Source organism: Alosa sapidissima, chromosome 11, assembly GCF_018492685.1.
Source record: "Alosa sapidissima isolate fAloSap1 chromosome 11, fAloSap1.pri, whole genome shotgun sequence".
NCBI classification, from domain to species: domain Eukaryota; kingdom Metazoa; phylum Chordata; class Actinopteri; order Clupeiformes; family Clupeidae; genus Alosa; species Alosa sapidissima.
In genome coordinates, this window is record NC_055967.1 from 11,972,216 (window position 1) to 11,985,801 (window position 13,586).

A 13,586-nucleotide genomic window follows, 5' to 3' on the forward strand; every position below is an offset into this window, starting at 1 on the left:
ATCCGTGCAGATTGACAGCAAATGTTACCACTTGTACTGCCAATGAAGTAGCAGACAGTGAATGCTTGTTAAAATGCAATTGCATAACACACTAATCAATCTTACAGCAGGACACTCAAATGAACTGCGGACAGTTACCTGTTAGCATCTGTCAACTCTTATTTACCACTGTATGTCTTCTTGGGAATGACACAATGACTACCTCATGAGTACCACATCTGTATAGACACACAGATAAAGACTTTTATAGAGTGGGCCTACAAGTACAGTACACTGTGTGAACCAGGTTATAAAGTACACACCAAGTTGCCTCTACTACAGCGTTGGTTCTGAAGTAGTGTTAATTTCAGCATGCCTGGTGACTACAACGGCATGTTCACATGAAGGCCTGCCACTGAGTGAGGTGTGAACAACCAGGGCAAAAAGACCAGCAGGGAAAATCACCACAGAGAGAACCACAGGATGGCAGAAAATATGCAATCAGCCCTCTGCAGCAGGAAAGCACTAAATAACAGGGTATATGTTACACACTGTAAGAACCGTGGCATTTCGAGAAGCTTTAGCTCTGCTGCAACTGATTAGGGAAAATGACAATGGATGTCTTGTTTTTCCTCTGCTGACTGTAGTGAGACAGAGGGAGTTTGTTTGGGGAGTGGATTTGGACATGGCATATAAAATGCCACAACACGGTAGTTGGGTCATGAACACTTAATATTTTACAGTGTGCCTATGATTACAGGTGCTTCTCACATCTTCAATCCAGCCCTGTTGGGTTTAATGAAAGGGCAGCTTTCGGCCTCGATTACATGCCTGGTCATATACACTATGAAAAGAAAACTTCACACTTCCATTACTACACAATGTGGAATTTCCAAGGCCGACCTCTTCGCTGAAATCCAAAATGGCCTTTTCAAGCGCAGCAACTGACCCAAAAGTACTGCAGTCAGAAGTACCAAAAATAAACATCTGATAGAAGACAAATGATCATGGAAAGGCAACATGTTTTAAATGTATTAGAAGTGCAAAACATGCAGAATGATTTAAGCTTTTAAATCAGTTGTGGAAGTATTGCAGAGAGGAAATTACAGTTTTCTGTAATATCCACATTTTCAATTGTTCACTTTTAATTTAAAACTTTTACAGCAGTATCAATGTCAGTTTGTGAGGCCACGTAGCACCATGAAAGTTGCAAATCTGGCAAAAAGTAAAAAAATGAAAAATTCCTCAGTCAAATATCAGAACATTCTACCAGTGAAGTACTGTGGGAATAGACTGCTTTCCATTCCTGCATTACTCTCAAGAAAGAGAAGGATCTATTTCACCTAAATATTCAAACATAACTGCATCATCCTTCAGGCATCCAAAATTCATGTTGATTGGATCAGGAGTTCACTCACATGGACTAGCAACTTAGGATGAATATTTCACATCCCATCCATGAAACGGTAATGGCAAAAAATGTGCCTAATTTATCACATTTACTTTGAGGCTTTTCAGAAAGAGAGAATGTTAAATTGAGGAGAAACATATAAAATAAGTGGATGCTGAGGGTGACAAGTATAAACTGACATGAGGAAAACTGATCACGTGTAAGGTGACCACATCACCTAAATGTTCATTTAAACACAGAAACCAGCAGCATAATGAATGCTCTGAATGTTCTGCAGAGTCATGCTAAAATACAAAAAAATCTCTCAATTCTCAGAAATGTACTGCAGTGCACAAGTCTGTAACTGAAGCAAAACAACTCAGATGTTTGTTTTCACCCACCATCCTACTAATAAAACAACTTGAAAGTGCCACAAGACAAATTGCTGCTCAAGTACACTTTGGAAGCCTCTAAAAGTTTAACTATTATGCAAAGGCAAATTCTTCAGCTGTAATAGGTCAGACAGCGAGCTCAAAGTATGTCATCTGCCCAATCTGCACTCTAACTGTGCAGCCTTTCTTTGCCGGCTGTCTTGTTCTCGTAACACCTTTACATGGCTCTAAAAGTGTGGAGATAACACTTCCATAGCACAACGACACAGAGCCAAAAAATCTCCAATTAATTCTAAACACCTCACAGGCAAACACATACTCTCTCACACACATCCACACACACACACACACACACACACACACACACACACACACACAGACACACACAGACACACACAGACACACACAGACACACACAGACACACACACACACACAGACAGAAATAGGAAAAAAGGCTGCATGCTTTAACAAACAACCGTTTTATGAGGCTGATGGTGTTTGTGTTCATGCCCACATGTAAATGTCATCATCCAGGCTGACTTGGTGCAGGGTCAACGTTCTCACAGTTCTCTGGAGGTCACTTGTGTGGCACAGACTCAAAAGAAAAATCAGAAAAAAATCAAGCCTCGAAGGCTAGGCTATGTCTCCAATTGAGCTGCTTGCACATTCTTATCTTTTCCTGTGGTGCGATGTAAACTGCATTCCAGCTGTCCATCATTACGGTCTTTGCTTTTTAAAATTTGATGATGTAAAATGGTGCATGGAAAGACAATGTTATTCCTGGTTTCAGTCAAACAGCGTATTTGATCCATGTGCTCACTGTGAGACCACTTCTTTCAGCTTTTGTACTGTAGCAGACTTTAATGTAATTATCCTGTGCTTCAGTTGACAGATGATGAACACAATGGTATCCTATTTTAAAAAAGCAGGTGCTAATCAAGTCCACATCCTAATTGCTGGCATTCTGCCTCCTCTCATGGCATGAAAGAGTTGGTCTACTACAGTCTACTGTATAAATAATTAACAATCATTTAGACAGATATGCTAACTGCTAGTGTACCACACGACCTGCTTTACTTACTTACTTCTTACTTGTACTTACTTGTACTTGCTTCTACATTAATAATGAAAATAGGTGAGCTCTGAGGAAAGACTGCCCAGAGGTCTTAATCAGGCAACGGATCTCTGTGCCTGCTTTTGAAATTCAGCAGAAAGCTTAGTTGCTTATTAACAGTTCTGTCTTGATCATCAGTGCCGGAAATATGCTTGTTTGAAGAGGTGATAATTACAACCCCGCACAAACTGGGGGAGCATCCAGTTCGCAGCTGTATGTCAAACACCCAAATCTTCTCTTTTCTTCCTCTCTTTCTCTTCCCTCTTCTTCCCTGTTTTCCCCTCACTCCCTTTTTCTATCCCCGGCCTCAAACTCCAACCCCCCAGCCCCCGCCCATCCTCCTCGCCCCCCTTGCTCACTCTTGCACTCGCTGCATCAAAGCATGCATCTGTCACCTGAAGAGACTGAAAAGTAGGTCTTGTTTTATCATCCGCCTTGGCCTTTGTGCAGCATGAACAGCACAGCTTCAGTGCTGTCAGTCTCTGAATCCCACTGATATTCATTAACGGCATCGTCCTTGGTCTAGCACGCGTGTGAGTTTGCATGTACGTGCGCGCGTGCGCACGTGTGGGTGTGTGTGTGTGAGAGAGAGAGAGTGCTATGTGGGTAGGTGAGATCAAATCCATGAGAACAGGTGAATAAAGAAAATCCTAAGTGTAACATTAGCATAGCGGCTGGGCTAATGAGCTGCCATCAGACAAGCACAATTAGAGAGGATCAAAACAGAAGGAGGAAAGCTGTAGCGTTCCCACAATGCCTGACTGCAATGCCTTTATACATCATTACCAGTTCACCATTTACATCAACCCCAGGCTCCACTCCACAACACACTCATTATCATTCTTTAATGTTTTGAGGAAAAATGCCCCTACACAATGTACAAATACGTCACTCAAAGCACCATTATAAGCTAAATCAAGCTATAGAATGCATTCATCACAGTGCAAGAGAGATCCTTTAAGGTTAATGCTTGCCACTTATCTCTAATGTGGAGCCATATCTAATCTTTGAAAGTGAGTCTACAACTGAATTCAGCACTAACTGCTTTTATTGTGACGTGCTGCATGTGGAAAATGAGTCTCAACGTCCCACCTGGCTGAGTTATTGAGGAAAGTGGAGGAAAGATAGAGCCAGTGAGAGTGAAAGAGCAAGTGAAACTTGAGCTTGCGTCCATCACGACTCACTTTTTTTTCCGGGAATGGGCAGCCGTGGGACAGACTAATGGTCTCACAGGAGCCCTCTCAGACAGAGCACATTATGGGCCTCATGAAGGCTGGCCGCCATCACAGGAGGAAGACAATGAAGAGGCCGCAGACAGAGACCTAGAGCAATGGTAATATTCCCTTACGCTGACCACTGTCAACTCTGCAATACATCTAATGGCCTGGTGCCCATCTGTAGACGCAGCGCTAGAACAGCTGCTTGAGACAGCCGCGGTGGTCTCAGACTGAAGCAAATTTATATTTTTCTTTTCTTGTAGGCCAGACAAATTTCGAGGTCGAAACACCATAAGGGAGAGAGAACAAAAGTACTCATTCTGCATGAAGCCAGACAGAAACATTGCCCAAAAAATGAGAATTGGCTCAGCTAGCATCCATAGATATGAGTTCACAGTCGACTTTGTCATTCCTAATGGGAATAGTTTTTCTATCCTAATAAAACAATTGGAGGCAGATGAGTTACAGGGGACCTGCACCTGCATACCAAGTATCCGCAGCTCAAGGGATCACACTGAATGGACCACTGAGTCATCAACGGGGAGCCGAGCAGCCTCAGTATGAATCAATATTCCCCCATGGCTTAGCATAAGAATGATGTGAGGGGAAGAGGAAGACACAATCCCTCTGGAGGCCTGCAGCCTGCTGTCAGATGTCTATTTCAAGCAATGGCGCACAGAAATTAGCCCACTGGACTGCAAATTCGACTGTTTGGACTGCGGAAGCAAACCAGAGGTCTGACACAGTCTAGTCACTTTACTTTAGCTTGCTAACATGGTGCACAGAGTTGGTCAGTCAGAGTCATTACTTGAAGGACATTCAATAGAATAGAATAGAATTGTGTTTTGAATAGAAAAGTACAATAGTGAAACTCACAGTAGGGGTTTCATCAATTTGTCAACTATTTAAAACAAATCACTAGACAGTGTTGTGGCTAGTCAAAAATGGCTAAAGGATAAACATTCCTATGTATGGAGTACTTCACCACAGTGACATGTAAGTTGAGTACAGCTGTATTAAAGTACAATAAGAACACATCTGTTATAGATAACCATCTAAAGATTAAACACCCGCTGCCAACAGCTAGCACTACCAGTAATGTAAGCACCAGCACTGTACCGGTTCATACAACTATTATGAAAAACTTGTCAACTAGTACAAATCAGAAGTCATGAAACCCCTACCTCACAACATTATACCAGAGATCGCTGCCTTGAGGTGGCTGGATGCATTTAATGAATTTATTCCTCAGTATATGATTCTCTCATTACCAGCTGGGCAAGCCGCTTACTAAGGCTATTAAAATGGTAAGGATGAGTGTCCACAAGGATCGTTTCAGGATTAAAATAGACTTTTTTGAAGCACAATCTAGAGGCAGTGTGAGGACAGAGTTATGGAACTCCTACCATAAATCGACACAGAGAGAATGAGAAAGCAGACTTTACTTACAGATAAAGCAACAACGTATGCAGCTCTTTGATGGGTGTCAGGGTGAGACAGGAATAGCTGGAAGAAAATAAGAACATAAAGCACCATAAGAAAAACAGTGTGTTTTTTTTAAGATTCAAAGACTGAGCTTCTTGATCGGCACATCACAGGAACAAGAAAATATTCTACATGACTTTGGAACTGAGTATAAGCTCAGGATGGAACCGTCATATTAAACACCGCTTAGGATTGTTAACTCTGTCCATAAAGGACCATCTGGTGGTATTTCAAATGTCTGCTTACAAATGGGGTACCAGCATCGTTAACCTATTTCTGTTTTTTTGTCCCACTCAACCAAGCTGCCACACCACTGGTCAAATTTGCGTTGTTGTGGCTTTTGCATTCCTTACTCTAGATGACATTTACATTTGACATTTAATAATTTAGCAGACACATTTATCCAAAGCGACTTATACACCAAGATAAGAACATTCAAGCTAGAGTGCAGAAGAGACCTTAGGAATTACAATTGCATCTGTCAATACTATTACTAGAGGATGAGTGCTGACATTATAAGTACTAGTCAGTGTGATAGGGGGAGAAAGTGGTAGAAGGAGGAGGTAGAGAAGGGAAGAGAGGGAAGTGCATGGTAAGTGTTTGGTGTGTTAGGTTGTTAGAGGAGAGGAAGACAGAGAGGGACACTCCTGCTCTGGTGAACATTATATAGTGATGAACACTAAGTGAATAGAATGGTAATTTGCTTATTACTTTATTTACCAATCACCTCACTTGTGCAATTCGGTTATAAGATGATGCCAAAATATTCCTTTCAGTTTCTTGCATTCTTTTAACATGCTACTACTCCATATTTCCAACATGGCTTGACAATAGCCTAGGACAGGAGGAGGCCTCAGCATGTAGGGAATCGTTCCTTGCAGGAAATGAAGCGTACTGCTATGCACTTTTTTGCTCTTCAAATTCCCCTGTGCCAGAACAGTGCGGAGCCCAGGAGAGGAACACCATTGTCTTTGGTAATGACATTTTGCCAATCTCGTTACATTCTTCCATTATGGAGGATCCACCATCTGTTTCCTCTCCATCTCCGAAGGGCAGTGCACGAGCATCTGCCCGCTCCATTCAGACGTCTTTTTTGAGGAGGAGAGTGTAACCTCATTCATGGTCCAGAGTCACAAGTAACAACGTCCCCAAGTAGAAAAGCAGAATAGAGAAAGGATTCCCGGTAACCAATAGCACAGTTGACAGTTCTGTGTTTGCACTGTATTGAGTGCAAGACCCTCTTATTACAACAGGTACTTCTACAAAAGTTAGCCCTCATCAAGACTAAGGGCCCTACAATACACTCTAACACTCTATGGAAACACATACCCTTGACATAGCCCCTCTCGTTTCCATGTAAACTCAGCTGTACTGAAACACTAGACTGTACTATAGCTATAACAAAGGCCTAGTCTAGGCTATTTGAGAGCAGCTCATCTTCATACAATTCTGTGAAATGGCCATAGACAATAGCCCTTACTTTCAGATCAGATATTTCCTCTCCTTTTAAGAGTTTCTACACTTCCAGGTCAGAATGTAATTTCACCCTGTCCAACCTGGATGTCAACAAAGTTTCTCCTGTTTGTTCAGATCCCATAGCAGCCATCATTCAAATAAAATATGCTTTGGGGCTATGGAAAGCGGATGCCACTAACAGACTTGAGACACAGGGTGCCATACCAAGGAAGTACAGTAGGCATAGGAAAGAATGAATCCAGCTTTGTCTGTGCTGACTAATGGCAAACAATTCACCTTTAGAACAGAACATCTGCTATTTCACTATTGATGAACAGCACAGGCAAGGTGAAAGTCTTTTTAAATATCAGCGACCCAATGGAAGCTATGTTTGTCCAGAGGCTAAGCTTTGTTCTGTTAGTAATTCCGACAAAAAAAGCAAAAGAATTTGTCAGAGACTTAGCTATTCTAAGGATGATTCATTTTCTTTCTTTTATTCATTCCGTTAACCAATAATATTGTTCTGCCACCTCTCTGGGAAATGGAATTGGCCCTCCTGCTCTCTCTTTTTTGCTTCTTATCTTCCTCAGTAATATAACCCATCTTTTTTTTCTCCTAATTGTGTGGCTAAAATGTAAAAATACAATATCCAATACAACAACACAAATATTCCAGGGACAAGACTAAAAAGGACGGAATTAAATTAATTACTGAATCAAGGTGTACTGCTGCATATAAAAACAAAAAAAAGGCAGGCAGCATTGTACAGACAGGCTTGCCAAGACAACAAGGCTCTAGGCAGCGAAAAGAGGTTTGGGTTGTACAACCAACCATGTCAAAAAGCTTCTATGCTGCATTATGTGCATATAAATTGTGTATTTACTTAGGTCTGACATGGAAATGGGCCAAATTAGCATGCCGCTGATCAATGCCTCAGACTGGACACTTCCAACGGTCCACAGGAAGCTGTTTTGGTGCTCCCTGGAAGACTGATTAGCCATTCACATTAGGCTCCACTTTCAGGCTCATCAATGATGTATGTACAGAGGGTCTTCTCATGCACTTATATGGCCACCCACTGACAGATGCTCTCTGTTGAGAGTACACTCCTGCATGTTAAGTGTGTGATCAATGTGAATATACTATCCGTGGCAAAGCTGTGTCTCTTCCTCTGACCCTCTCTACTCCTTCCTTGTCAGAGGAATAGAAACACTTAGTAATCACTTCACCAGATGCGGACGGCATAATGGATCTAATCATCAGCGACAGGCAATAGATGCATTGCTGGGAATGCAGTCCTCGCAAACTTGAGGGTTTCGTCTCATTACTCCAGCACTTACAGTACAGAGTTCCAGTGATGAGATTTCCTGAAATATTCTCACTCGTTTGGAGTGTCTTCTTCACTGTGGGAAGCAAAGGCACCGCTTCAGTGGAGAGGCCGCAGGCCAGGCTTGAGTATGCTTCTGAATACAAAGTGATCCGTGGTGGAGCGACCAAGCTTTTGCCCCACACTGAACTCAATCTGAGTCGGGAAACACATACTAAAAATTCTAAAGTGTCGCACAACATAGCCACTTCTCATAATGAAGAGAATAGGAGGTAATCTAATTCTACGTTGTGTGTGTGTGTATGTGATTCTTGGAGTGTGCATAAAAATACACAACTTCTCACAGAATAACAATCAACCTGCTATGGTGGCTTGGCAATATTTCCATTTGTTTTCATCTTTAAACTAGGCTAATTCTTTTTTTGAATGACTAGCAAGAACACAATCACATCAGCTCTCTGTGTAAATGCAAATTGAGAAATCTTCTCAGACCCTTCAGCTGTCTCAGGAGCTCAGGCATTTGGGATTACAGGGGGAGGAAGTGGTACCGGCACGTGCGAGTTACATAACAGCCCGCATCTCCTCACAATACACTCCTCTGGCATTCCTTTTGAGATCCTGCTTATTCTGTCTTGCCCCCACTCCTCCCTTCGCCTCCCTCCATCTCTTCCCCCAACACCACTTCCTCCCCCTCTCCCTCATCAGCAAAGCTGAGGCGGAGGTTGCAGAATCAATTTATTAGCATGCAAGCATGGCTGGAAGGTGGGAACATGTCGACGGATGTGGTGAGGCAGGTACTTCGCACTGTGAAGAAGCGGAGATTGTTCCGCCTTATTAGCATGGCAGAGCCATTTCCTTCGTTACTTATCATCTCAACTGCATGAGGAATATGAGATGAAGGGGCTAGCTGGGCAAGCAATTATTCCACGCAAATTTAAAGTATCAAAAATTTAAATGTGGAGCAGAAAATGGTATGAATGTCCCTCGTTTTCATATACATGCCAGCAGTAATAGACCAGTGGTAAAATGGATTTGACACAGCACCGAAAATATTTACATTTTAAAATGTATCTGCAGCAATGACATATTGATAACCGTGATGAGAGGAACAGCCATGACCTTTCTCCCTCCTTTTCCAGTCCTATCCACTAGTGTTAAACAAATCATGAAAAATGAATCGCACAAAACAGGATTCACTATATTATTCATTAAGGTTGTAACCTCATACCACACACACCTGAATAAAGCTTAAGTGTTTAGTGATAATTAACCTGAATGACTTTAAGGTTTGGCCATGTTGACAGTATACACAGGAAGTGTTTCCAGACTGCAATATGATGACATGGATAAAAAAAATGAAATCCAGCACTGAATGTTGAGGAGATGCTACCAAATCTGCATTCAAATGTTTCAAATAATCAAAACTGCCCAGTATGTGGCTCTTTGAATTTCATTTTGAAGATGGTTAGTACTTCTACTCACTCAGTGTGTTGCTAGGTAACCCCCAAACACTGTCTTGTACATGGGGCCGGGGGACAGGTGCAGGGATGTAAAAATGTAGGCTACAGAAACTGAACTCATTTTTGCCATAGGGTCTGCAAACCCAAATATCAAACAACCCATTTCCAAGAAATGCAGAGGCTACCTCAAAAATATCACCTTTCATCTTTTCCTATGGCCTATGGAAGTGCGCTGCTGGTAAAAAACAAACTAGATTTGAATTTCAAGAGTTTCCAGAGAAACCTCATCATTTTTGAGCTGGAAATAAAAGTTCATGTAAGACTTAGATTTTTATATATATATATATATATACTATGCATTTGTTTTATGATACACAGAAGGACAGCCAGCCACCATAATCCAATCTCACGTTTGAAGTCTGATGAATGTGACATTGGCAGAATGAGGGCAGGCATGTAAAGCCCTGGTCCTTGGTGTATGGTGCGTTTGTTGTTGGGGTGGTGAGCTGGGGAAGAGGGGAGAGGAGGATAGATACAGCTGCAACAACAGGAACTGACTGGGACTGGGGCAGACTGTGCTCTGTGGGGCAAGCAGGCCAGTGTGGAATCTGGGTGTGGGGTGGGGTGCCAATGTCAGGGACACACACAGGCACAACAAAGTCAGGGATGAGGGGATTAAGCGGGAAGCCATGGGCCTCTTGACGAGAGACTCACTGTGATCTGAGCGTACCCGGACCGAGGGACTCTGCCCATCAGCTGGTGAAAAGAAGAATACTAGCAGGCAGGGCAAATATTTTCACAGTTGATAAGCTAAATAAGATTGTGACTGAGGGATTAGTGACTTTGCTAGGTCTGTGTGCCTCACAGGGGATGTGGTTTGGAGCCATGTTTCCAGGAAATTGCATGCTGTCCATTCTGGGAAGCAACATAATGTGAAATAGGAGCCTCTCAACTCAGGCACTGCATCCTCCTCTACAACCTCACCTCCACCCTTCTACACACCCCAGTCAACAATTCCAAAAGTAAGCCTTTATTTCATTTGATTTATTTATTTCAAAAACATTGAACATTAAGACAGAACTGCTCCAGCTTGTCGATACGTTCCTTAAGACACAAATATGGTCATAATGGTGCACAAACAATCAAAACAACGAAGGACGAAGTTGACAGGATGACAAACGGCCGGGAGAGTTATATCAGAGTGCCTCCCGGCCTCACATATCATTCCTGGCTCCGGATGACATCCATCTTGCGACAGTGGGCATGAAAGTAAACATCAGCATGAAGACAGAGCGGCAGCAGTCTGCTCTCTTGCTCTTTGCATCGCTAACCAGGCACTGGATTCATTCATATCCGTGGGTAACATTAGACGGAGGGTCCGTGCCTGGCTTGTTGACTGAAAAGCTGTACCAATAAAGTCAACAAAAACGGCTGAATGCAAAATGAACACATATGGCAAGAATCACATCGATTTCAGAGGCCCTCTCCTTTAAGAGTTGTTGTGTGATTTTCCAAACCAGGAAAAATAAAATCATAAAAGTTTAATTTAACTCAGTTAATAAGAGCTTTGTGAGATGAGATTTATGTACTGGGAGAAAGGGACCTGACGAAGCAGACCAGCTAGTCCCATCTGGTAGTGAGAAACAAGCAACAAGAAGTGAGTTTGCGCCAGAGACCTCAATCTCTGCATCAAGCAAGACACCCTGAGAATGAGAGCCATCTGAATTTAGATCATCGCCCTGGCAGTGATAGATTTGGCAACCGATGATGTTGTGAAACCAAGAGAGAGAAATATGAGCTGATATAGAGACCTCTACTGGGACAAGGTGACAAGATATTCCCTTACTGTCGTCAACCAAAAAGGGGTGTACTGTATTTTGGAAGGGAGCGCTTCAGGAAAAAGAGAATTCTGTACTGTACTTTTGCCATACGTAGCACACTAAATATTGCCTCCTATTTTCCCCCCCTATGTTGATCCCTCAGGGCACAATTTAGAGGAGCTACCTCAGGCATGAGAGCCTGGATTAGAAGAGACAGCAGGTGACCACCAAGGCACACCATCAGACAGATAGACAGGCGGACAGAGCTTCAGTCTCGGTGAAGCAGGAGTGGAGAAGTAGAGGAGACGCAGTGCCTTAAGTGCCAGACAATCTCCGTACAGCCAGAGGGCTCTCGGCAGAACCCAATGACCCCCCATTCCCAGCCATGAAATCCCTTTCCTTCGGTCCAGCTTCAAAGATGGGGGGAGTGCACAGCTGAAACCCAAGCCTGTTTTAAAAGGAGGCACAGCACTACCGATGACTTCTGAAACAATAGCCTGGCAGACAAAGGGCCACAGATCAAGTTGAAAGTGAATGGGCCATGACCAACTAAATCAAAAACACGTTGAGATGTGGGTGAGGAAACTCAATGCTCCATGAGAATCCAAAACTTCATCCCTATCATACCCAGCTCTCTAACCCCGCAACAATCCTGTTAATGTCTGAAAGCAAACTAAACCAGTAACAATATTTAGATTACCATTGAAAAGCTGTTCTCATTTTCATGTGTTTGTTATCCAATTTAAAGCATGTGATATGAAAATAAATCAGACCAAACTTTCTCATAAAACATGAGTATCTATCACTTCAAGTGAATTAAAGTGAGTTCCTCAGGAATAATTCACTTGAGAGTATTTTCTTACACACTGTGCCAAGTGAATGACTAATTAATCTAATCAGCTTCCCATTAGACCCTGCTAGGATTTGCCAGGGAAAAGAAAAGGGCCATATTAAATTAACATATACTTTTTTTGGAAATGCCCTGGGTGAAAAATGGAGGTCAGATAGTGCAATAACAAGGTTGAATTTTAGAAAGACACATATTTTACTCAGACATCTGTTTAAAGACACAGGTTCTGGTACTGATCGATTTAAATTTATAGCACCTCTACTTCATACACACTCACCATCTGAAAACGTGCACATACAGTATGAGCCTTTTCTCAATACACGGTGTAAAACCACCAGTGTTTTATGACTTGTTGACCTATAACCTACAGCGCAGATGTGAGGAAATGTGGACTTCTATAAAGCGGAGTGAAATACAGCAAAACATATGATGGATAGCCTGTAAAGCTGTGCAATGGTCACATGAGGAAAAGCCTTGTCCTTTTAAACAATTCAGCCTTAAGCCATCCACGCTTCACAAAATTGATAGCCTTCTATCTGACAAGAAATGGGATTAAACAAACAATGCTGCAAATTAAAAAGAGGCCCTATGCAACAATTTTAGCAAAAATGACCTTAATTATGCAGGTTGAGAGTCGTTCTGATGGTTCTACAACACTTTTTGGGTCGTTTGGTGGGTGCTTCGTCTCCCCCTAGTGCTTCTCCACGGAAAAACCGAATATGCAACTTTCTGGTCGCGGTCCGAACAAATCCGGATGTAACTCGGTGGAAATACTCGAAAATGTAGTCAGATTGTAGTTTCTAAGAAGACTGCAAAACGGACTCCGACTTGGCTTTGTTGCTGTTGAAATTGTAAGTAGCCTACCCTTGTGAACTTCGTTTTTGTAATGTGATTTGATAGTCTCTTGAACAATGTGTTTGCTCAACCGTTTTATTGTGAGCCCTATGTGTTTAGCTTGGTTTATTGATGGCTAACTCGCTAGCTAGTGGGGGTTTAGCGTAGCAGTCACTTGCTACCGAAGCTGCAGGGGGAGCCATGTCGTGAAAAATGCGAGCCCAAATCAGGCGAAAACCCAGAAACAGCGAAGGAATAACCA

General features: G+C 42.4%; 1 protein-coding gene across 7 annotated transcripts in view; it reads right to left on the reverse strand.

Annotated features, from left to right (window-relative positions):
• The window catches only part of peak1 (pseudopodium-enriched atypical kinase 1), a 96,981-nt gene that overhangs the window by 64,795 nt on the left and 18,600 nt on the right, over window positions 1–13,586 (reverse strand). For 6 of the 7 annotated variants that reach the window (XM_042109043.1, XM_042109038.1, XM_042109039.1 and 3 more), the window contains one exon: window positions 5,543–5,599. The exons of the other annotated variant lie outside the window; for it this stretch is intronic. The gene's annotated coding sequence lies outside the window, so the exon portion shown is untranslated. The remainder of the gene's footprint in view (window positions 1–5,542; window positions 5,600–13,586) is intronic. 7 annotated transcript variants of the gene reach the window in all.